At 34.9% G+C, this 26,325-nt stretch overlaps 1 protein-coding gene across 1 annotated transcript in view; it reads right to left on the bottom strand.

Annotated features, from left to right (window-relative positions):
- LOC142345583 (spermatogenesis-defective protein 39 homolog) overlaps window positions 1–26,325 on the bottom strand; it is a 69,851-nt gene that overhangs the window by 15,434 nt on the left and 28,092 nt on the right. The window lies entirely within an intron of this gene.

Here is a 26,325-nt window from a genome sequence, read left to right on the forward strand (position 1 = left end):
ACGACAATCTACAAGATGAAGATGCCTGTTTATCCCGATTTTTGAGGACGAGAAGTTCAGTGATCAGACGCGAAATTTTCGGACAAAAAAACTGGTTGAAAAATTGAATAAAAAGACCAGCAAGACTAAAATAATTGCTACAAATTAAGTATCAGAGCAATTAACAATCGACCCCCTTACATCATCATGAAAGGTTTTCTCAGCAGCTTCGGTGAGCTGCAAACTTCGCAAAACTCTTGAGAATTCCTCAGCGACTTACCTCTTTTACCCGCTTTGCGGACGAAGGTTGAATGCTCAGACAAAACAACCATCAGAAAAAAAACGTGTTTGCACCTGATATTGAAAAATGCAACAGGACAACTAAGTTCTTAACTCTTTGAGAGAGCTTCGTTAGAGAGCAAATAAACAGAAAAGATCCCACTAAGAAAATAATCTGAACAATTTGAAAAAGCAAGGGTTTCGGTTGTGGCGAGCTTCAGGTAAAGGTTAGACAACAATGCTTTGGGGGAGGTCAGCAGGAAAGTTGAAGTTGTGGCAAGGCGGGGGTAACCATAGCTTCCATTCACGTCTGGACTTTCTTACCTAGCCGCAGTTTGGGCGGACCGCATATTCAAACATTTTATATATCTAAAAGAGCTGCTCACCCGTTTTTTTAGCAGGACAATTAAAATTATCAAAGAGCGCCAGTGAAAAGTATTTATCAAAACGTATAGTAAAAGGTCAAAAAGGTACAATATTTGTTCACTTCGTTCACAAGAGCAATTTAACAAAACACATACGAAAGATTGCAGTAAATTCGCTGCCATTGATTCCCATAAAGAGTTATGATTGAAAAACAGAAACTGCAACTGATTTCCAACAAAAAAATGTCAACGTTCGAGCCATTTTGAGTGGATTTTGTAGTTCACCAGAGGAGAGGGAACAGGGATTGTACGTGAGGAGGAGGAAACAGGGTTTGTAGCTGAAGGGGAGGAAACAGGGATTCATCTCAATACCAAACATAACCGCCTAACGTCGGAAGAATTGCTCTCGAACGACTAGTGAGAGCTCTAACACAAAAAGTAGCCTGGTTCAGCAGGAGGTGCGGAGGGTAACAAAAATCACTATGGGGGCTTAAAATGACCGTCATTACAGGATATTATATAACCACTATTCACTAAAAAAAATTAAAGTAAAAAAAACACTAATTTCGCCGCACTTTTCAATTGACCTTTAGTAGTGAACTGCCGCCAGTTGAGTTCAGCTATTTAAAATTGTGAATGAGAGAGAGAGGAGAGAGAGAGTTAAATCACGCAAAACGAAAAAGTCAGGGCGCAAAAGTCACTCGAAAAGTCAAATCGGTCATGCTAAATTTTCCATAGAAAGACCAACACGTTTACAATATTTCTTCAGTCTTCGTTCGAGAGCAATTGATAAACATTACACCTGTATCTGAGAATAAGTAGAACACATTTCAAATACAGGGCTTCGAAAACTGGCTTTTATATTTGTTTATCCCGATTCTATTTTTGATTCAGTTTTCCGGTATTGACTCCGCCCACTTTAGACGGCTTTTCTGAGCAACTGCCGTTCAAAAGCACTTTGAGAAGAGTGAGCGCATAATTAAACAAGACTAGGGAAGTGAAAAGATTTCACCTATAACAGGTGAAAAAGCTGAACCCACTTAAACCGAAACATTGAGGTAAAAACGTAGCCCTATAATAGCTGCCTGAGAAGACGAGGGCAGCGCTAAAAAATCACTGAAAACAACATCAAGCAATATCTCCAAAGCAGTCAAACAATGTAAACGTTACGCAACGCAAGTTTTATCGAAAGTTTTATCCTTATTCTCAGAGGGAAATTAAGACTGAAGTCATATCATAGCACTGTAATTAAATGAGAAACTAAAGGACGCCAGTTGATTTGTGCTCTCAAACAGCAGGTGAGCGGTTGCCTTCGGTATTCGCTAGCCTAGTCTTAGGGAGGCCATCTTAAGCTGAAGATGGAAGCTAGATTATGGCTCCGGTGTAATGTCGGGAGAGGGGAAGCTGTAACCCCAAAAATTGAACCTCACGGCATGAATTCAAATCTTCCCAGAAGCTTTGGTCATTTGTACCCATAGAGGCCAGTGAATTTCTCAGACAGCTGCTTAGCAACTTAATGAACTCCAGGCTCTCCCCGTATTTCCTGATTTGAGGACAAGAACATATGCCCATACGACAAAAAACTATCAGAAAACTTGGTTGTACGAAAAGTAGCAACACAATCCAACATGATAGTCATATTTTGCATTAACTTCACAAAAACTTCACTTGAGAGCAAAAAGAAACATACCCGACAGATTGCCGGAAAATAGCCGCCGTTGATTCCCATAAGATTGGGATTGAAAGAAGAGGAAAATCTACAAAAGATTTTTGTACAAACAATTTTGAAGTGCGAACTATTTTGATGTCATTTTGGAGCTGAACATGCTCGTTTCATAGTGAGCTATTGATACTAGCCCCACACAGGGACTAGTATCAATACCAATAAGAATTAGAGATGGTAACTACGAATAAAGTTTGAGTAACGGGCATCTAAAATCAGGCTTTATGGGTTTATACCGATTATATTTCTGATTTCAGTTTTTTTTTACTCTGTTCATTCTGAATTGCTTTGCTAAGCAACTGCTGTCTAAATACACTTTTAGCAGAATGAGAAAAGAGTAAAACTAGCCTCGAGAAGTCAAAAAGATTTCACGCAAGATGTCGAAAAGGCGGCAACAAAATGAGGAAAGGCGAAAAATTTTTATCCCACAAAGTAAAAAAAATAGGAGCGCTATAATAGCCGACTGAGAAGCTGAGGACTTAAAAGGCGAAGATCCCGCTAAGAAAATAAATTGAATACATCAATTAGAAAAAGTCAGTAGTTCGGTTGTAGCCAGCTTTATATCTAAGAGTTAGGCAACTATGCTTGGAGGGTGGCGGAGAAGATATAGAGATTGAAATCAGTGTCAACAAACAACATATCTGGTAACTGAAACTAGTTAGAGCATTATCAAAATACCGGGCATCTAAAACTGGCCTTAATGGGATTACCCCGATCTATCATTTTGAATTGCTTTGCTGAGCAGCTGCTGTTTAAAAGGACTTTGAGCAGAATGACAGCAGAGTGAAACTAGCCTAGAGAAGTCAAAAAGATTTCACGCAAAATGTCGAAAAAGCGTCAAAATGTGTAAAGCAAAAAAAGTTCGACGAAGTAAAAAAACATAGCAGGACAAGTACTGATGTACAATTCAGAGAATTTTCATTGAATAGACAAAAAATTAGACCAAGAACAGACTATGAGTGAATTGGGAAAACCATTTATAAAATAATCAGTTGAAATATTTAAAAACAGAAAATCCATGTCAAACTGCCGCATGTGAAGAAAAAAAACCAAAAGCGAGAAATAGAAATTTGGTTAAAAAAAACCAATTAGAAAAAAATCCGATCCAAAAAATCGAAAAAACGGTAAAAATCAGAGTGAAACTGCCGCATGTAAACAAAAAACCACTAGCGAGAACGCGAATTTTCGTTCAAACACCGTTTTCTCACTACTTCAAATTCAGAGCAAAAAAATTTTACGCCGCAGAACCACTCGCTTTTTCGCTCCATTTCCTGTTTCGGCGTGACCAAAATCCCTACCCAAATTTGACTTCAAAAACCATGAAAATGTGTGAACAGATCTTAAAAAAACATAGCCGGAAGAATTCCGGAAACGACTCGAAGTGAAAATCCATTTAAACGCCATCCAACTACTCGTCAAACAAAACTTGCCTTCACTGATTTATGATTATCTTGAAACACGACCATGAAACAAAGTAAAAACAACAAAATCAAATCTGTTAAAATATGATAAACAAATCCGATCAAATTTTGCTATTAATTAAGATCCCGAAAAAACTATCTCTGTCAAAATAACTACCTCAAAACCACGAGTACTTACTAAAACCAGTTACGTGAATTTTTTCAAAAAAAAACTTGAGGCTAAATTATGGAAAAAGCTCTTATAACAACTTTCACTAAAAAAACTGGGAAAAGTTATTAAATTTTTTAATATTTCAAAAGCATATAAATCCAAAGAAAAAATCCCTTCAGTCAATAGGGTATCCAGATGATCGCAAAACAATAGGCAAGTCATAATAGGCTAAGAAACTTGGTCTGAAAACAGAAACATACCCGGCAGATTGCCGGAAAATAGCCGCCGTTGATTCCAATAAGGATGATTGGGATTGAAAGAATAGATATTGAAAAAAAAGATTTTTGTACAAAAACATTTTTTAAGTCCGATTTATTTTGATGGCATTTCGTAGTTGAACATAACGTACTTCTGTTTCTTAGAGAGAGGCTACAGGGGCTACTATCAATACCAATAAGCATTAGAGATGGTAACTAAGACTTATAGGAACGACGTTCAAATAGCGGGCATCTAAAATTGGGCTTTATGGGTTTATCCCGTTTCTACTTCTGACTTCAATTTTTATACTGACTCATTTCATTCTGAATTGCTGTGCTGAGCAACTGATGTTCAAAATCACTCTTAGCAGAATGAGAGAAGAGAGAAACTAGCCTAGAGAAGTCAAAAAGATTTCACGCAAAATGTTGAAAAAGAGGCAAAATGAGGTAAAGCGAAACAATTTTTTATTCGACGAAGTAAAAAAAAATAGGAGCGCTATAATTGCCGGCTGAGAAGATGAGGGCGGCTATTAAAAAAAAACGAAAAACTGCAAAAAATTTAGAAAAATAGTTCCAATTTCTGCCATTTTTGTCATTCTCAACAAAATGATTTGTTCTCACAAAACTGTAACCAACTGTTATCTTAAATTTGCTCAAGTAGAAGGCGTTTCTTCAATACCCATTTGCGCCAGTAAAACAAAATAATCGTCAAAAAAACGCAAAAATTAGCCCGAAATCAGCAAAATACATTAAAACCTCCGAATTATCATAAAATTTATATGAATTGCCAGAAACTTTCAAACCACTACGAAAACCGGCCTAAAATTAAAACAATCATAACCAAACCTCTTAACCAAAATAAATAAAAATGCTTTAAAATGCCGCACGTGATCAAAAATTTCGCTCGCTTACAGAATTTTTTTCACACCTCAATTTCTCGCTCTCTAGAAACCAGCGATATGAACAAAAAAACCACTCTCTTTTCGCTCCACTCTTCATTTTGTTCAGCAACAAAATCACTCCAAATTTTTTCACGTGTTTCATTTCGTTTCTAAATTCACTCCAATAAAATTGATTTTAAAAAAAGGCCTTCTCCAATACTCCTCTTCGAGTCGTAATAAAAAGACAGCGCCCCAATACAATTTAAATTCTTTGAACTGTAAAAAAATATAGGAGCGCTATAGTAGCCGGCTGAGAAGATGAGGGCGGCTATTAAAAAGCAACTAGGGAGCATCTTCAATGCAGCCAAACGATGTCAAAGATGCTCAGCGCAAATTCGGTTCATCCTTACTTTTATATTAAAATTAAGACATCATAGCATTGTAATTAAGAAAGCACCTCACTGACGTCGGCTGATTTGGTCTTGAATGAGTTTTTGGCTTCATTATTAGCTAGTTTACTCATAGGGAGGATATCTAAATGCAGCAAAAAGACGGTAAAAATATGCAACGCAAAAAAAGCAATGAAAAACAAACGAATGTTCGACAAGAAAAAGAAAAAGTCAACGGTCAAGTCGAACAAATTGTTGTTAATTTTGCACATAAATTAACCAAATGATTTGGATTTGAAGTTTGGAAAAACTGTGTTGGTGGTCTATCAAGACAGATGAACTGCTGCATTTGAGATTCTGTATGGACTTAAAATTATTATGCAAGACAATGATAACTACTAACATCCATTCAACTCAATATAGGGCTGAAAAGTTGCGTCAATGCTGCAATTCAAACAATTAATATTACCTTTACCTTTTAGTAGTCCAAAACCTGTGTCCTATTCATTTTCAGAAGAACGAAAGTATTCATCTCACGGAGTCAAATTGAACTGCAGTCATCATTTGGAAGTAATCCAATATACACAACTGGGATTGCTTAAAAAATTATTTTGGACCTGCAATTAATCAAAATTACAGAAAAGATGAACAAAAGCAGTCAGTAACTTTTTTTAAAATCATGCATCAGACAGCTTTGGGTACACATCAGTTGCAGCAAAACCCTCAAATATCAAATTTCACAGCGTTTCGGAGAATCAAACAAAAAATACATAAAGATGCGTTTCATATAATACCACATCGTCTAGATTTCAATTACAGATGCATCCAATGTCTATGAAGAACGAATTGCTTTCAAATAACACGACAGTTGGCTGAAAATTCGATAACACAAATGAAAACAAATGAAACAAACTTTCAGGGAATCTAAAAAAAGGCTACCAACTTCATACGAGAGCAATCAAAAACAAGGCGCAAAAAATTACACCTCGCTTTAAAGCTTTAGTCTTTCTCTATTACACGTCGCATTCTATCGATAAAATCAGAATTCTAAAATTGGACATCTCAAACAAAAGCGAAGTAACGGAATTTATGGTCAGTCAAGATCATGTCTGTCTTCAGAACATAGAAAATTATCGCTTCAAAAGGGGTTCAGTTATCAGAGATCTTCATTGAATCAGAGAGCAAAAAGTGTACATCACCTTTCATACAGGTTATCTAATCTCAAAATTAGTTACTGGTTCAAAAAAGCACAATTATTTTTCAATGGAAACTATAAAACGAGAACCGATCAATTGACACCTCTAAGCTAACACTATTTTTTTTACTTGCCATGACCAGGAGAGGAAACAAAGCGAATTTAATTGGGCTAAAGGAAAACAACTATTCAGGGACACTTTTATCATGTTTCAGACAGCTTTGGGTTAACATCTCTAGCAAAAACGTCCAAAACATTTAAACGGATCGAAGAGTGTAATATGAAATACAATTTAATTCATCTAAACCAAGTACATCATATTTTTGGCAACACTATCACCAACAACTTAGCAAAACAATTACCTCAGACCAGAACGAAGACGTGAAAACTGGGACTCATTTATTGCTTTCATTTTTTTCAAGTATGTTAGCTTAACGAGATTCAAATCAGGTATCAAAACCATGAAGATCATCATCTGTCCAGAACTAACTAGACGGGGAGAGTAAACTTTATCTTGACAATTGAAACCACGATTTGAACCATTCTGCTACATCAAAATTCAGTCTCTCATTACGATCAAATATTATTGCTTAAAGAAGGGCGAGGTCAAAACACCTCATGTAAGAAATGCCGAATATGAAGGCCACCATTTCTTGATTCTTAATCCACTCAGACGAACGAAAGTTTCATCTCAGGTAATCACTGACAGCTTTAATCACTAATTTGAAATCGACTAAATCAGTGCTTCTAAATACTACGATTGCCTCGGAAAATCAAACAAAAACCACTGATTTGCAACACTGAGTCAAATTGAACTGCAGTCATCGATTGGAAGTAATCCAATATACACAACTCAATTGCTTAAAATTAAATTGGACCTGGAATTAATCGAAATTACAGAAAAGATGAGCAAAAGCAGTCAGTAACTTTTTTAAAATCATGCATCAGACAGCTTTGGGTACACATCAGTTACAGCAAAACCCTCAAAAAGCAAATTTCACAGTTATTCGATGAATCAAACAAAAAATTTCAGTACCAATTCGTCTAGATTTCAATGAAAGATGCATCCAATGTCTGAAGAACGAATTGCTTTCAAATAACACGACAGTTGGCTGAAAATTCGATAACACAAATGAAACAAACTTTCAGGGAATCTAAAAAAAGGCTACCAACTGCATACGAGAGCAATCAAAAACAAGGCGCAAAAAATTACACCTCGCTTTAAAGCTTTTGTCTTTCTCTATTACACGTCGCATTCTATCGATAAAATCTGAATTTTAAAATTGGACATCTCAAACAAAAGTGAAGTAACGGAATTTATGGTCAGTCAAGATCATGTCTGTTTTCAGAACATAGAAAATTATCGCTTCAAAAGGGGTTCAGTTATCAGAGATCTTCATTGAATCAGAGAGCAAAAAGTGTACATCACCATTCAGGTTATCTAATCTTAAAATTAGTAACAGGTTCAAAAAAGCACAATTATTTTTCAATGGAAACTATAAAACGAGAACCGACCAATTGACACCTCTAAGCTAACATTTTTTTAACTTGCCATGACCAGAAGGGGAAACAAAGTATATTTAATTGGGCTAAAGGAAAACAACTATTCAGGGACACTTTTTTATCATGTTTCAGACAGCTTTGGGTTAACATCACTAGCAAAAACGTCCAAAACATGCCCGCATATTAACGGATCGAAGAGTAATATGATTTACAATTTAACTCAGCTAAACCATGTACATCATATTTTTGGCAACACTATGACCAACAATTTAGCAAAACAATTACCTCAGACCAGAACGATGACATGAAAACTAGGGACTCATTTAAAGCTTTCATTTTTTCAAGTATGTCAACTGAACGAGATTCAAATCAGGTATTAAAACCATGAAGATCATCATCTGTCCAGAACTAACTAGACGGGAAGAGCTTACTTTATCTTGACAATTGAAATCAGAATTTGAACTATTCTGCTACATCAAATTTCAATCTCTTATTACGATCAAATATTATTGCTTGAAGAAAGGCCAGGTCACCTCGCCTAAGAAATTCTGAATACGAAGGCAACCATTTCTTGATTCTTAATCCACTCAGAAGAACGAAAGTTTCATCTTCTCAGGTAATCACTGACAGCTTTCATCACTAATTTTAAATCGACTAAATCAGTGCTTCTAAATACTACGATTGCCTCGGAAAATCAAACAAAACCCACTGATTTCAAACACCGAGTCAAATTCAACTACAGTCATCGATTGGAAGTAATCCAATATACACAACTCGAATTGCTTAAAAAATTTAAATTGGACCTAAAATTAACCGAAATTACAGAAAAGATGAGCAAAAGCAGTCAGTAACTTTTTTAAAATCATGCATCAGACAGCTTTGGGTACACATCAGTTACAGCAAAACCCTCAAATAGCAAATTTCACAGTTATTCGATGAATCAAACAAAAAATTTCAATACCAATTTGTCTAGATTTCAATGACAGATGCATCCACTGTCTATGAAGAACGAACTGCTCTCAAATAACATGACTGTTGGCTGCAAAACCAATAACTCCAGTAAACAAAATTGAAACAAACTGTTTCATAGAAAATAAAAAGGCTACCAACTTATGAGCAATCAAAAACAAGGCGCAAAAAATTCCACCTCGCATTAAGCTTTAGATTTTTACTATTACCCGTCGCATTCTATCGATACAGTCTGAATTCTAAATGGGACATCTCAACAAAAGTGAAGTAACGGAATTTATGGTCAGTCAAGATCATATTTGTCTTCAGAACATAGAAAATTATCGCTTCAAATGGGGTTCAGTTATCAGAGATCTTCATTGAATCAGAGAGCAAAAAGTGTACATCACCTTTCATACAGGTTATCTAATCTCAAAATTAGTTACTGGTTCAAAAAAGCACAATTATTTTTCAATGGAAACTATAAAACGAGAACCGATCAATTGACACCTCTAAGCTAACACTATTTTTTTTACTTGCCATGACCAGGAGATGAAACAAAGTGAATTTAATTGGGCTAAAGGAAAACAACTAATCAGGGACACTTTTATCATGTTTAAGACATCTTTGGGTTAACATCTCTAGCAAAAACGTCCAAAACATGCCCGCATTTAAACGGATCGAAGAGTTTAATATGAATTACAATTTAACTCATCTAAACCAAGTACATTATATTTTTGGCAACACTATCACCAACAACTTAGCAAAACAATTACCTCAGACCAGAACGAAGACGTGAAAACTGGGACTCATTTATTGCTTTCATTTTTTTCAAGTATGCCAGCTTAACGAGATTCAAATCAGGTATCAAAACCATGAAGATTATCATCTGTCCAGATAGAACTAGACGGGGTGAGTTTACTTTATCTTGACAATTGAAATCACAATTTGAACCATTCTGCTACATCAAATTTCAATCTCTTATTACGATCAAATTTTATTGCTTAAAGAAAGGCGAGGTCAAAACACCTCATGTAAGAAATTCTGAATACGAAGGCAACCATTTCTTGATTCTTAATCCACTCAGAAGAACGAAAGTTTCATCTTCTCAGGTAATCACTGACAGCTTTAATCACTAATTTGAAATCGACTAAATCAATGCTTCTAAATACTACGATTGCCTCGGAAAATCAAACAAAACCCACTGATTTGCAACACTGAGTCAAATTGAACTGCAGTCATCGATTGGAAGTAATCCAATATACACTACTCGAATTGCGTAAAAAAATTAAATTGGACCTGGAATTAATCGAAATTACAGAAAAGATGAGCAAAAGCAGTCAGTAACTTTCTTAAAATCATGCATCAGACAGCTTTGGGTACACATCAGTTACAGCAAACCCCTCAAATAGCAAATTTCACAGCTTTTCGGTGAATCAAACAAAAAATACACAGAGGCGTTACATATTTCAATACCAATTCGTTTAGATTTCAATGACAGATGCATCCACTGTCTTTGAAGAACGAACTGCTCTCAAATAACATGACTGTTGGCTGAAAAACCAATAACTCCAGTAAACAAAATTGAAACAAACTTTCATAGAAAATAAAAAGGCTACCAACTTATGAGCAATCAAAAACAAGGCGCAAAAAATTCCACCTCGCATTAAGCTTTAGATTTTTACTATTACCCGTCGCATTCTATCGATACAGTCTGAATTCTAAATGGGACATCTCAACAAAAGTGAAGTAACGGAATCTATGGTCAGTCAAGATCATATTTGTCTTCAGAACATAGAAAATTATCGCTTCAAATGGGGTTCAGTTATCAGAGGTCTTCATTGAATCAGAGAGCAAAAAGTGTACATCACCTTTCATACAGGTTATCTAATCTCAAAATTAGTTACTGGTTCAAAAAAGCACAATTATTTTTCAATGGAAACTATAAAACGAGAACCGATCAATTGACACCTCTAAGCTAACACTATTTTTTTTACTTGCCATGACCAGGAGAGAAAACAAAGTGAATTTAATTGGGCTAAAGGAAAACAACTATTCAGGGACACTTCTTTATCATGTTTAAGACAGCTTTGGGTTAACATCTCTAGCAAAAACGTTCAAAACATGCCCGCATTTAAACGGATCGAAGAGTTTAATATGAATTACAATTTAACTCATCTAAAACAAGTACATTATGTTTTTGGCAACACTATCACCAACAACTTAGCAAAACAATTACCTCAGACCAGAACGAAGACGTGAAAACTGGGACTCATTTACTGCTTTCATTTTTTTCAAGTATGCCAGCTTAACGAGATTCAAATCAGGTATCAAAACCATGAAGATCATCATCTGTCCAGATAGAACTAGACGGGGAGAGTTTACTTTATCTTGACAATTGAAATCACGATTTGAACCATTCTGCTACATCAAAATTCAGTCCCTCATTACGATCAAATATTATTGCTTAACGAAAGGCGAGGTCAAAACACCTCATGTAAGAAATGCTGAATATGAAGGCCACCATTTCTTGATTCCTTATCCACTCAGACGAATCAGACGAACGAAAGTTTCATCTTCTCAGGTAATCACTGACAGCTTTAATCACTAATTTGAAATCGACTAAATCAGTGCTTCTAAATACTACGATTGCCTCGGAAAGTCAAACAAAGCCCACTGATTTCCAACACTGAGTCACATTGAACTGCAGTCATCGATTGGAAGTAATCCAATATACACAACTCAATTGCTTAAAATTAAATTGGTCCTGAAATTAATCGAAATTACAGAAAAGATGAGCAAAAGCAGTCAGTAACTTTTTTAAAATCATGCATCAGACAGCTTTGGGTACACATCAGTTACAGCAAACCCCTCAAATAGCAAATTTCACAGCTTTTCGGTGAATCAAACAAAAAATACACAGAGGCGTTACATATTTCAATACCAATTCGTCTAGATTTCAATGACAGATGCATCCAATGTCTATGAAGAACGAATTGCTTTCAAATAACACGACAGTTGGCTGAAAATTCGATAACACAAATGAAAACAAATGAAACAAACTTTCAGGGAATCTAAAAAAAGGCTACCAACTTCATACGAGAGCAATCAAAAACAAGGTGCAAAAAATTACACCTCGCTTTAAAGCTTTAGTCTTTCTCTATTACACGTCGCATTCTATCGATAAAATCAGAATTCTAAAATTGGACATCTCAAACAAAAGTGAAGTAACGGAATTTATGGTCAGTCAAGATCATGTCTGTCTTCAGAACATAGAAAATTATCGCTTCAAAAGGGGTTCAGTTATCAGAGATCTTCATTGAATCAGAGAGCAAAAAGTTTACATCACCTTTCATACAGGTTATCTAATCTCAAAATTAGTTACTGGTTCAAAAAAGCACAATTATTTTTCAATGGAAACTATAAAAAGTATACTATAAAGGAATCAAAACCATAAAGATCAGCATCTGTCCAGAACTAACTAGAAGGGGAGAGATTAATTAATCTTGAAAATTAAAATCACGATTTGAACCATTCTGCTACATCAAAATTCAGTCTCTCATTACGATCAAATATTATTGCTTAACGAAAGGCGAGGTCAAAACACCTCATGCAAGAAATGCTGAATATGAAGGCCACCATTTCTTGATTCCTTATCCACTCAGACGAATCAGACGAACGAAAGTTTCATCTTCTCAGGTAATCACTGACAGCTTTAATCACTAATTTGAAATCGACTAAATCAGTGCTTCTAAATACTACGATTGCCTCGGAAAGTCAAACAAAGCCCACTGATTTCCAACACTGAGTCACATTGAACTGCAGTCATCGATTGGAAGTAATCCAATATACACAACTCAATTGCTTAAAATTAAATTGGTCCTGAAATTAATCGAAATTACAGAAAAGATGAGCAAAAGCAGTCAGTAACTTTTTTAAAATCATGCATCAGACAGCTTTGGGTACACATCAGTTACAGCAAACCCCTCAAATAGCAAATTTCACAGCTTTTCGGTGAATCAAACAAAAAATACACAGAGGCGTTACATATTTCAATACCAATTCGTCTAGATTTCAATGACAGATGCATCCAATGTCTATGAAGAACGAATTGCTTTCAAATAACACGACAGTTGGCTGAAAATTCGATAACACAAATGAAAACAAAAGAAACAAACTTTCAGGGAATCTAAAAAAAGGCTACCAACTTCATACGAGAGCAATCAAAAACAAGGCGCAAAAAATTACACCTCGCTTTAAAGCTTTAGTCTTTCTCTATTACACGTCGCATTCTATCGATAAAATCAGAATTCTAAAATTGGACATCTCAAACAAAAGTGAAGTAACGGAATTTATGGTCAGTCAAGATCATGTCTGTCTTCAGAACATAGAAAATTATCGCTTCAAAAGGGGTTCAGTTATCAGAGATCTTCATTGAATCAGAGAGCAAAAAGTGTACATCACCTTTCATACAGGTTATCTAATCACAAAATTAGTTACTGGTTCAAAAAAGCACAATTATTTTTCAATGGAAACTATAAAAAGTATACTATAAAGGAATCAAAACCATAAAGATCAGCATCTGTCCAGAACTAACTAGAAGGGGAGAGATTAATTAATCTTGAAAATTAAAATCACAATTTGAACCATTCAGCTACATCAAATTTCAATCTCTTATTCCGTTTAATATTATTGCTTAAAGAAAGGCGAGGTCAAAACACCTCATGCACGAATTTCTGAATACCGAGGCTACTAAATTCTTGGTTCTTAAAATTACTTTCCATAACCAGGAGGGGAAACAAAGTGAATTTAATTGGGCTAAAGAAAAACAACTATTCAGGGACACTTTTTATCAAGTTTCAGACAACTTTTGGGTTAACATGACTAGCAACAAGGTCCAAAAACTTTCCGCATATTAACGGATCGAAGAGTAAAATGATGTACAATTTAACTCATCTAAACCATGTATATCAAAATTTTGGCAACACTATCACCAAAATATTAGCAAAACAATTACCTCAGAATTTCTTTTCAAGTATTTCAGCTTAACGAGAGACTACGAGAGACTAAAGAAGGCTACCAACTTTATTTGGGAGCAATTAAAAATAGGGCTTAACGAGGCTCAAATAAAGCTTAGGGGAGCAATTAACGAGAGCTTAAAAAGGCGACCAACTTGAAAAGCAGCAATCAAAAATAAGGCGCAAAAAATTACACCTCGTATTAAGCTTTAGATTTTCACTATCACCCGTCGCACTCTATCGAAACGGTCTGAATTTTAAACGGGACATCTCAAACAAAAGTGAAGTAACGGAATTTATGGTCAGGTCAGCCAAGCTCATGTTTGTCTTCAACACATAGAAAATTATAGCTTTTAAAGGTGTTCAGTTATCAAAGATCTTCATTGAATCAGAGAGCAAAAAGTGTACATTACTTTTCGGACAAGTTAACTAATCAAGAATTAGTTATTGTTTCTAAAGAGCACAACTGTTTTTAATGGGAACTATAAAACGAGAACCCACCAATTAACAACTCCACAGTAACACTGTTTTTTACTTTCCATAAACAAGAGGGGGAACAAAGGGAATTTAATTGGGCTAAAGAAAAACTTAACTATTCAAGGACACTTTTATCATGTTTTAGACAGCTTTGGGTTAACATCAATAGCAACAATGTCCAAAACATGCCCGCATTTTAACGGATCGAAGAGTGTAATATGATTTACAATTAAAATCATCTAAACCATGTACATCAATTTTTTGGCAGCATTTATTACCAACAATTCAACAAAACTACTACCTCAAAGATGGACAACATGAAAACTAGGACTCAATTGTTGCTTCCATTTTATTCCACGAATGTCAGCTTAACGAGATTAAAATCAGGAATCAAAACCATAAAGATCAGCATCTGTCCAGAACTAACTAGAAGGGGAGAGATTAATTAATCTTGACAATTAAAATCACAATTTGAACCATTCAGCTACATCAAATTTCAATCTCTTATTCCGTTTAATATTATTGCTTAAAGAAAGGCGAGGTCAAAACACCTCATGCACGAATTTCTGGATAACGAGGCTACTAAATTCTTGGTTCTTAAAATTACTTTCCATAACCAGGAGGGGAAACAAAGTGAATTTAATTGGGCTAAAGAAAAACAACTATTCAGGGACACTTTTTATCAAGTTTCAGACAACTTTTGGGTTAACATGACTAGCAACAAGGTCCAAAAACTTTCCGCATATTAACGGATCGAAGAGTAAAATGATGTACAATTTAACTCATCTAAACCATGTATATCAAAATTTTGGCAACACTATCACCAAAATATTAGCAAAACAATTACCTCAGAATTTCTTTTCAAGTATTTCAGCTTAACGAGAGACTACGAGAGATTAAAGAAGGCTACCAACTTTATTTGGGAGCAATTAAAAATAGGGCTTAACGAGGCTCAAATAAAGCTTAGGGGAGCAATTAACGAGAGCTTAAAAAGGCGACCAACTTGAAAAGCAGCAATCAAAAATAAGGCGCAAAAAATAACACCTCGTATTAAGCTTTAGATTTTCACTATCACCCGTCGCACTCTATCGATACGGTCTGAATTTTAAACGGGACATCTCAAACAAAAGTGAAGTAACGGAATTTATGGTCAGGTCAGCCAAGCTCATGTTTGTCTTCAAAACATAGAAAATTATAGCTTTTAAAGGTGTTCAGTTATCAAAGATCTTCATTGAATCAGAGAGCAAAAAGTGTACATTACTTTTCGGACAAGTTAACTAATCAAGAATTAGTTGTTGTTTCTAAAGAGCACAACTGTTTTTAATGGGAACTATAAAACGAGAACCGACCAATTAACAACTCTACAGTAACACTGTTTTTTACTTTCCGTAAACAAGAGGGGGAACAAAGGGAATTTAATTGGGCTAAAGAAAAACTTAACTATTCAAAGACACTTTTATCATCTTTTAGACAGCTTTGGGTTAACATCAATAGCAACAATGTCCAAAACATGCCCGCATTTTAACGGATCGAAGAGTGTAATATGAAACACAATTTAATTCATCTAAACCAAGTACATCATATTTTTGGCAACACTATCACCAACAACTTAGCAAAACAATTACCTCAGACCAGAACGAAGACGTGAAAACTGGGACTCATTTATTGCTTTCATTTTTTTCAAGTATGTCAGCTTAACGAGATTCAAATCAGGTATCAAAACCATGAAGATCATCATCTGTCCAGAACTAACTAGACGGGGAGAGTAAACTTTATCTTGACAATTGAAACCACGATTTGAACCATTCTGCTACATCAAAATTCAATCTCTCATTACGATCAATCATTATTGCTTAAAGAAAGGCGAGGTCAAAACACCTCATGTAAGAAATGCTGAATATGACGGCCACCATTTCTTGATTCCTTATCCACTCAGACGAACGAAAGTTTCATCTCAGGTAATCACTGACAGCTTTAATCACTAATTTGAAATCAACTAAATCAGTGCTTCTAAATACTACGATTGCCTCGGAAAATCAAACAAAACCCACTGATTTCCAACACTGAGTCAAATTGAACTGCAGTCATCGATTGATAGTAATCTAATATACACAACTCGAATTGCGTAAAAAAATTAAATTGGACCTGGAATTAATCGAAATTACAGAAAAGATGAGCAAAAGCAGTCAGTAACTTTTAAAATCATGCATCAGACAGCTTTGGGTACACATCAGTTACAGCAAAACCCTCAAATAGCAAATTTCACAGTTATTCGATGAATCAAACAAAAAATTTCAATACCAATTCGTCTAGATTTCAATGACAGATGCATCCACTGTCTATGAAGAACGAACTGCTCTCAAATAACATGACTGTTGGCTGCAAAACCAATAACTCCAGTAAACAAAATTGAAACAAACTGTTTCATAGAAAATAAAAAGGCTACCAACTTATGAGCAATCAAAAACAAGGCGCAAAAAATTCCACCTCGCATTAAGCTTTAGATTTTTACTATTACCCGTCGCATTCTACCGATACAGTCTGAATTCTAAATGGGACATCTCAAACAAAAGTGAAGTAACGGAATTTATGGTCAGTCAAGATCATATTTGTCTTCAAAACAAAGAAAATTATCGTTCCAAATGGGGTTCAGTTATCAGAGATCTTCATTGAATCAGAGAGCAAAAAGTGTACATCACCTTTCATACAGGATATCTAATCTCAAAATTAGTTACTGGTTCAAAAAAGCACAATTATTTTTCAATGGAAACTATAAAACGAGAACCGATCAATTGACACCTCTAAGCTAACACTATTTTTTTTTACTTGCCATGACCAGGAGAGGAAACAAAGTGAATTTAATTGGGCTAAAGGAAAACAACTATTCAGGGACACTTTTATCATGTTTAAGACAGCTTTGGGTTAACATCTCTAGCAAAAACGTCCAAAACATAGCCGCATTTAAACGGATCGAAGAGTTTAATATGAATTACAATTTAACTCATCTAAACCCAGTACATTATATTTTTGGCAACACTATCACCAACAACTTAGCAAAACAATTAACTCAGACCAGAACGAAGACGTGAAAACTGGGACTCATTGCTTTCATTTTTTTCAAGTATGCCAGCTTAACGAGATTCAAATCAGGTATCTCTACAACTCTACAATAAAACTATTTTTTTACTTTCATTTTTTTCAAGTATGCCAGCTTAACGAGATTCAAATCAGGTATCTCTACAACTCTACAATAAAACTATTTTTTTACTTTCCATAAACAGGAGGGGGAACAAAGTGAACTTAATTGCGCTAAAGAAAAACTTAACTATTCAAGGACACTTATGTTTTAGAAAGCTTTGGGTTAACATCAATAGCAACAATGTCCAAAACATGCCCGCATTTTAACGGATCGAAGAGTGTAATATGATTTACAATTTAAATCATCTAAACCATGTACATCAATTTTTTGGCAACATTTATTACCAACAATTCAACAAAACGACTACCTCAGAAAAGATGGACAACATGAAAACTAGGACTCAATTGTTGCTTCCATTTTATTCCACGAATGTCAGCTTAACGAGATTAAAATCAGGAATCAAAACCATAAAGATCAGCATCTGTCCAGAACTAACTAGAAGGGGAGAGATTAATTAATCTTGACAATTAAAATCACAATGTGAACCATTCAGCTACATCAAATTTCAATCTCTTATTCCGTTTAATATTATTGCTTAAAGAAAGGCGAGGTCAAAACACCTCATGCACGAATTTCTGAATAACGAGGCTACTAAATTCTTGATTCTTAAAATTACTTTCCATAACCAGGAGGGGAAACAAAGTGAATTTAATTGGGCTAAAAAAAACAACTATTCAGGGACACTTTTTATCAAGTTTCAGACAACTTTTGGGTTAACATGACTAGCAACAAGGTCCAAAAACTCGCCGCATATTAACGGATCGAAGAGTAAAATGAGGTACAATTTAACTCATCTAAACCATGTATATCAAAATTTTGGCAACACTATCACCAACATATTAGCAAAACAATTACCTCAGAAATTTTTTTCAAGTATTTCAGCTTAACGAGAGACTACGAGAGATTAAAAAAGGCTACCAACTTTATTTGGGAGCAATTAAAAATAGGGCTTAACGAAGCTCAAATAAAGCTTATGGGAGCAATTAACGAGAGCTTAAAAAGGCGACCAACTTCAAAAGCAGCAATCAAAAATAACGCGCAAAAAATTACACCTCGTATTAAGCTTTAGATTTTCACTATTACCCGTCGCATTCTATCGATACAGTCTGAATTTTGAATGGGACATCTCTAACACAAGTGAAGTAACGGAATTTATGGTCAGGTCAGCCAAGCTCATGTTCGTCTTCAAAACATAGAAAATTATAGTTTTTAAAGGTGTTCAGTTATCAAAGATCTTCATTGAATCAGAGAGCAAAAAGTGTACATCACTTTTCGGACAGGTTATCTAATCAAGAATTAGTTATTGTTTCTAAAGAGCACAATTGGTTTAATGGAAAATATAAAACGAGAACCGACCAATTAACAACTCTACAATAACACTATTTTTTTACTTTCCATAAACAGGAGGGGGAACAAAGTGAACTTAATTGCGCTAAAGAAAAATTTAACTATTCAAGGACACTTTTATGTTTTAGAAAGCTTTGGGTTAACATCAATAGCAACAATGTCCAAAACATGCCCGCATTTTAACGGATCGAAGAGTGTAATATGATTTACAATTTAAATCATCTAAACCACGTACATCAATTTTTTGGCAACATTTATTACCAACAATTCAACAAAACGACTACCTCAGAAAAGATGGACAACATGAAAACTAGGACTCAATTGTTGCTTCCATTTTATTCCACGAATGTCAGCTTAACGAGATTAATATCAGGAATCAAAACCATGAAGATCAGCATCTGTCCAGAACTAACTAGAAGGGGAGAGATTAATTAATCTTGACAATTAAAATCACAATTTGAACCATACAGCTACATCAAATTTCAATCTCTTATTCCGTTTAATATTATTGCTTAAAGAAAGGCGAGGTCAAAACACCTCATGCACGAATTTCTGAATAACGAGGCTACTAAATTCTTGGTTCTTAAAATTTACTTTCCATAACCAGGAGGGGAAACAAAGAATTTAATTGGGCTAAAGAAAAACAACTATTCAGGGACACTTTTTATCAAGTTTCAGACAACTTTTGGGTTAACATGACTAGCAACAAGGTCCAAAAACTCCCCGCATATTAACGGATCGAAGACTAAAATGATGTACAATTTAACTCATCTAAACCATGTATATCAAATTTTTGGCAAACACTATCACCAACATATTAGCAAAACAATTAACAGAGAATTTTTTTCAGGTGTTTCAGCTTAACGAGAGACTACGAGAGATTAAAAAGGCTACCAACTCTATTTGGGAGCAATTAAAAATAGGGCTTAACGAGGCTCAAATAAAGCTTAGGGGAGCAATTAACGAGAGCTTAAAAAGGCGACCAACTTCAAAAGCAGCAATCAAAAATAAGGCGCAAAAAATTACACCTCGTATTAAGCTTTAGATTTTCACTATCACCCGTCGCACTCTATCGATACAGTCTGAATTTCAAATGGGACATCTCAAACAAAAGTGAAGTAACGGAATTTATGGTCAGGTCAGCCAAGCTCATGTTTGTCTTCAAAACATAGAAAATTATAGCTTTTAAAGGTGTTCAGTTATCAAAGATCTTCATTGAATCAGAGAGCAAAAAGTGTACATCACTTTTCGGACAGGTTATCTAATCAAGAATTAGTTATTGTTTCTAAAGAGCACAATTGGTTTAATGGAAACTATAAAACGAGAACCGACCAATTAACAACTCTACAATAACACTATTTTTTTACTTTCCATAAAGAGGAGGGGGAACAAAGTGAACTTAATTGCGCTAAATAAAAATTTAACTATTCAAGGACACTTTTATGTTTTAGAAAGCTTTGGGTTAACATCAATAGCAACAATGTCAAAAACATGCCCGCATTTTAACGGATCGAAGAGTGTAATATGATTTACAGTTTAAATCATCTAAACCACGTACATCAATTTTTTGGCAACAATTATTACCAACAATTCAACAAAACGACTACCTCAGAAAAGATGGACAACATGAAAACTAGGACTCAATTGTTGCTTCCATTTTATTCCACGAATGTCAGCTTAACGAGATTAATATCAGGAATCAAAACCACGAAGATCACCATCTGTCCAGAACTCACTAGAAGGGGAGAGATTAATTAATCTTGACAATTAAAATCACAATTTGAACCATTCAGCTACATCAAATTTCAATCTCTTATTCCGTTTATTATTATTGCTTAAAGAAAGGCGAGGTCAAAACACCTCATGCACGAATTTCTGAATAACGAGGCTACTAAATTCTTGGTTCTTAAAAATTACTTTCCATAACCAGGAGGGGAAACAAAGAATTTAATTGGGCTAAAGAAAAACAACTATTCAGGGACACTTTTTATCAAGTTTCAGACAACTTTTGGGTTAACATGACTAGCAACAAGGTCCAAAAACTCCCCGCATATTAACGGATCGAAGACTAAAATGATGTACAATTTAACTCATCTAAACCATGTATATCAAATTTTTGGCAAACACTATCACCAACATATTAGCAAAACAATTACCTCAGAATTTTTTTTCAAGTGTTTCAGCTTAACGAGAGACTACGAGAGATTAAAAAGGCTACCAACTTTATTTGGGAGCAATTAAAAATAGGGCTTAACGAGGCTCAAATAAAGCTTAGGGGAGCAATTAACGAGAGCTTAAAAAGGCGACCAACTTCAAAAGCAGCAATCAAAAATAAGGCGCAAAAAATTACACCTCGTATTAAGCTTTAGATTTTCACTATCACCCGTCGCACTCTATCGATACAGTCTGAACTTCAAATGGGACATCTCAAACAAAAGTGAAGTAACGGAATTTATGGTCAGGTCAGCCAAGCTCAAGTTTGTCTTCAAAACATAGAAAATCATAGCTTTTAAAGGTGTTCAGTTATCAAAGATCTTCATTGAATCAGAGAGCAAAAAGTGTACATCACTTTTCGGACAGGTTATCTAATCAAGAATTAGTTATTGTTTCTAAAGAGCACAATTGGTTTAATGGAAAGTATAAAACGAGAACCGACCAATTAACAACTCTACAATAACACTATTTTTTTACTTTCCATAAACAGGAGGGGGAACAAAGTGAACTTAATTGCGCTACAGAAAAATTTAACTATTCAAGGACACTTTTATGTTTTAGAAAGCTTTGGGTTAACATCAATAGCAACAATGTCCAAAACATGCCCGCATTTTAACGGATCGAAGAGTGTAATATGATTTACAATTTAAATCATCTAAACCACGTACATCAATTTTTTGGCAACATTTATTACCAACAATTCAACAAAACGACTACCTCAGAAAAGATGGACATGAAAACTAGGACTCAATTGTTGCTTCCATTTTATTCCACGAATGTCAGCTTAACGAGATTAATATCAGGAATCAAAACCATGAAGATCAGCATCTGTCCAGAACTAACTAGAAGGGGAGAGATTAATTAATCTTGACAATTAAAATCACAATTTGAACCATTCAGCTACATCAAATTTCAATCTCTTATTCCGTTTATTATTATTGCTTAAAGAAAGGCGAGGTCAAAACACCTCATGCACGAATTTCTGAATAACGAGGCTACTAAATTCTTGGTTCTTAAAAATTACTTTCCATAACCAGGAGGGGAAACAAAGAATTTAATTGGGCTAAAGAAAAACAACTATTCAGGGACACTTTATCAAGTTTCAGACAACTTTTGGGTTAACATGACTAGCAACAAGGTCCAAAAACTCCCCGCATATTAACGGATCGAAGACTAAAATGATGTACAATTTAACTCATCTAAACCATGTATATCAAATTTTTGGCAAACACTATCACCAACATATTAGCAAAACAATTACCTCAGAATTTTTTTTCAAGTGTTTCAGCTTAACGAGAGACTACGAGAGATTAAAAAGGCTACCAACTTTATTTGGGAGCAATTAAAATTAGGGCTTAACGAGGCTCAAATAAAGCTTAGGGGAGCAATTAACGAGAGCTTAAAAAGGCGACCAACTTCAAAAGCAGCAATCAAAAATAAGGCGCAAAAAATTACACCTCGTATTAAGCTTTAGATTTTCACTATCACCCGTCGCACTCTATCGATACAGTCTGAATTTCAAATGGGACATCTCAAACAAAAGTGAAGTAACGGAATTTATGGTCAGGTCAGCCAAGCTCATGTTTGTCTTCAAAACATAGAAAATTATAGCTTTTAAAGGTGTTCAGTTATCAAAGATCTTCATTGAATCAGAGAGCAAAAAGTGTACATCACTTTTCGGACAGGTTATCTAATCAAGAATTAGTTATTGTTTCTAAAGAGCACAATTGGTTTTAATGGAAACTATAAATCGAGAACCGACCAATTAACAACTCGACAATAACACTATTTTTTTTTACTTTCCATAAACAGGAGGGGGAACAAAGCGAACTTAATTGCGCTAAAGAAAAACTGAACTATTCAAGGACACTTTTATCATGTTTCGGACAGCTTTGGGTTAACATCACTAGCAAAAACGTCCAGCTCGCATTAAACGGATCGAAGAAAGTAATATGAATTACAAATTAACTAATCTAAACCATGTACATCACATTTTTGGCAACACTATTACCAACAATTACCTCAGAACAGAACGAAGACATGAAAACTAGGACTCATTTATTGCTTTCATTTTGTTCAAGTATGTCAGCTTAACGAGATTAAAATCAGGTATCAAAACCATGAAGATCATCATCTGTCCAGACCTAATTAGAAGGGGAGAGATTACTTAATCTTGACAATTAAAATCACAATTTGAACCATTCAGCTACATCAAATTTCAATCTCTTTTCCGTTTAATATTATTGCCTAAATAAAGGCGAGGTCAAAACACCTCATGCACGAATTTTTGAAAACCAAGGCTACTATATTCTTGGTTAATAATCAAAATTACTTTCCATAACCAGGGGGGGAAAGAAAGTGAATTGAATTGGGCTAAAGAAAAACAACTATTCAGGGACACTTTCTATCAAGTTTCAGACAACTTTTGGGTTAACATGACAAGCCTGACAACTTTGTCTGAAAAGCCCTTCAGACAACTTTTGGGTTAACATGACAAGCTTGACATGAAAAAGGTCAAAATATCCCGCATATTAACGGAGCGAAGAGTAATATGTTTTACAATTTAACTCATCTAAACCATGTACATCAAATTTTTGGCAACACTATCACATCGCCAACATATTAGCAACAAAATTACCTCAGAATTTTTTCAAGTATGCCAGCTTAACGAGAGATTAAAAAAGGTACCAACTGTATTTGGGAGTAATTAAAAATAAGGCCTAACGATGCTCAAATAAGGCTTAAGGGAGCAATTAACGAGAGCTTAAAAAAGGCTACCAACTTCAATAGCAACAATCAAAAACAAGGCGCAAAAAATTACACCTCGCATTAAGCTTTAGATTTTCACTATTACCCGCCGCATTCTGTCGATACAATCTGAATTATAAAATGGGACACCTCAAACAAGAGTTGAGTAACAGAAATTATGGTCAGGTCAGCCAAGCTCATGCTTGTCTTCAAACGATAGAGAATTATAGCTGTAAAAGGGGTTCAGTCATCAAAGATCTTCATTGAATCAGAGGGCAAACAGTACATCACCTTTCAGGCAGGTTATCTAATCAAGAATTAGTTATTGTTTCTAAGGAACACAATTGTTTTTAAAGAAAACTATAAAACGAAAACTGATCAATTGACAGCTCTACACAAACACTATTTTTACTTTCCATAAACAGGAGAGGGAACACAGTGAATTTTATTGGGCGAAAGAATAACTTAACAATTCAAGGACAGTTTTATCATGTCCAAAACATACCCGCATTTTAACGGATCCAAGAGTGTAATATGATTTACAATTTAACTCATCTAAACCATGTACATCAAACTTTTGGCAACAACTATCACCAACAATTCAACAAAACGATTACCTCAGAAAAGAGCAACATGAAAACTAGGGCTCAATTATTGCTTCCATTTTATTCCACGTATGTCAGCTTAACGAGACTAAAATCAGGTATCAAAACCATGAAGATCATCATCTGTCCAGAACTAACTAGAAGGGGAGAGATTACTTAATCTTGACAATTAAAATCACAATTTGAACCATTCAGCTACATCAAATTCCAATCTCTTTTCCGTTTAATATTATTGCTAAAGAAAGGCGAGGTCAAAACACCTCATGCACAAATTTCCTGAATAACAAGGCTACTATAATCTTGGTTCCTAATCAAAATTACTTTCCATAACCAGGAGGGGAAAAAGTGAATTGAATTGGGCTAAAGAAAAACAACTACTCAGGGACACTTTCTATCATGTTTCAGACAACTTTTGGGTTAACATGACCAGCAAAAAGGTCAAAATATCCCGCATATTAACGGAGCGAAGAGTAATATGATTTACAATTTAACTCATCTAAACCATGTACATCAAATTTTTGGCAACACTATCACATCGCCAACATATTAGCAACAAAATTACCTCAGAATTTTTTCAAGTATGCCAGCTTAACGAGAGATTAAAAAAAGGTACCAACTGTATTTGGGAGTAATTAAAAATAAGGCCTAACGATGCTCAAATAAGGCTTATGGGAGCAATTAACGAGAGCTTAAAAAAGGCTACCAACTTCAATAGCAACAATCAAAAACAAGGCGCAAAAAATTACACCTCGCATTAAGCTTTAGATTTTGACTATTACCCGCCGCATTCTATCGATACAATCTGAATTTTAAAATGAGACATCTCAAACAAGAGTTGAGTAACAGAAATTATGGTCAGGTCAGCCAAGCTCATGCTTGTATTCAAACGGTAGAGAATTATAGCTGTAAAAGGGGTTCAGTCATCAGAGATCTTCATTGAATCAGAGGGCAAAAAGTACATCACCTTTCAGGCAGGTTATCTAATCAAGAATTAGTTGTTGTTTCTAAGGAACACAATTGTTTTTAAAGAAAACTATAAAACGAAAACTGATCAATTGACAGCTCTACACAAACACTATTTTTACTTTCCATAAACAGGAGAGGGAACACAGTGAATTTTAATGGGCGAAAGAATAACCGAACTATTCAAGGACAGTTTTATCATGTCCAAAACATACCCGCATTTTAACGGATCCAAGAGTGTAATATGATTTACAATTTAACTCATCTAAACCATGTACATCAAACTTTTGGCAACAACTATCACCAACAATTCAACAAAACGATTACCTCAGAAAAGAGCAACATGAAAACTAGGGCTCAATTATTGCTTCCATTTTATTCCACGTCTCTCAGCTTAACGAGATTAAAATCAGGTATCAAAACCATGAAGATCATCATCTGTCCAGAAGTAACTAGAAGGGGAGAGATTACTTAATCTTGACAATTAAAATCACAATTTGAAGCATTTAGCTACATCAAATTTCAGTCTCTGATTCCGTTCAATATTATTGCTTAAAGAAAGGCGAGATCAAAACACCTCATGCACGAATTTCAGAATAACAAGGCTACTAAAATCGTGCTTCCTAATCAAAATTACTTACCATAACCAAGAGGGGAAACAAA

This window comes from Convolutriloba macropyga, chromosome 9 (genome assembly GCF_964194025.1).
Source record: "Convolutriloba macropyga chromosome 9, txConMacr16.3, whole genome shotgun sequence".
NCBI classification, from domain to species: domain Eukaryota; kingdom Metazoa; phylum Xenacoelomorpha; order Acoela; family Convolutidae; genus Convolutriloba; species Convolutriloba macropyga.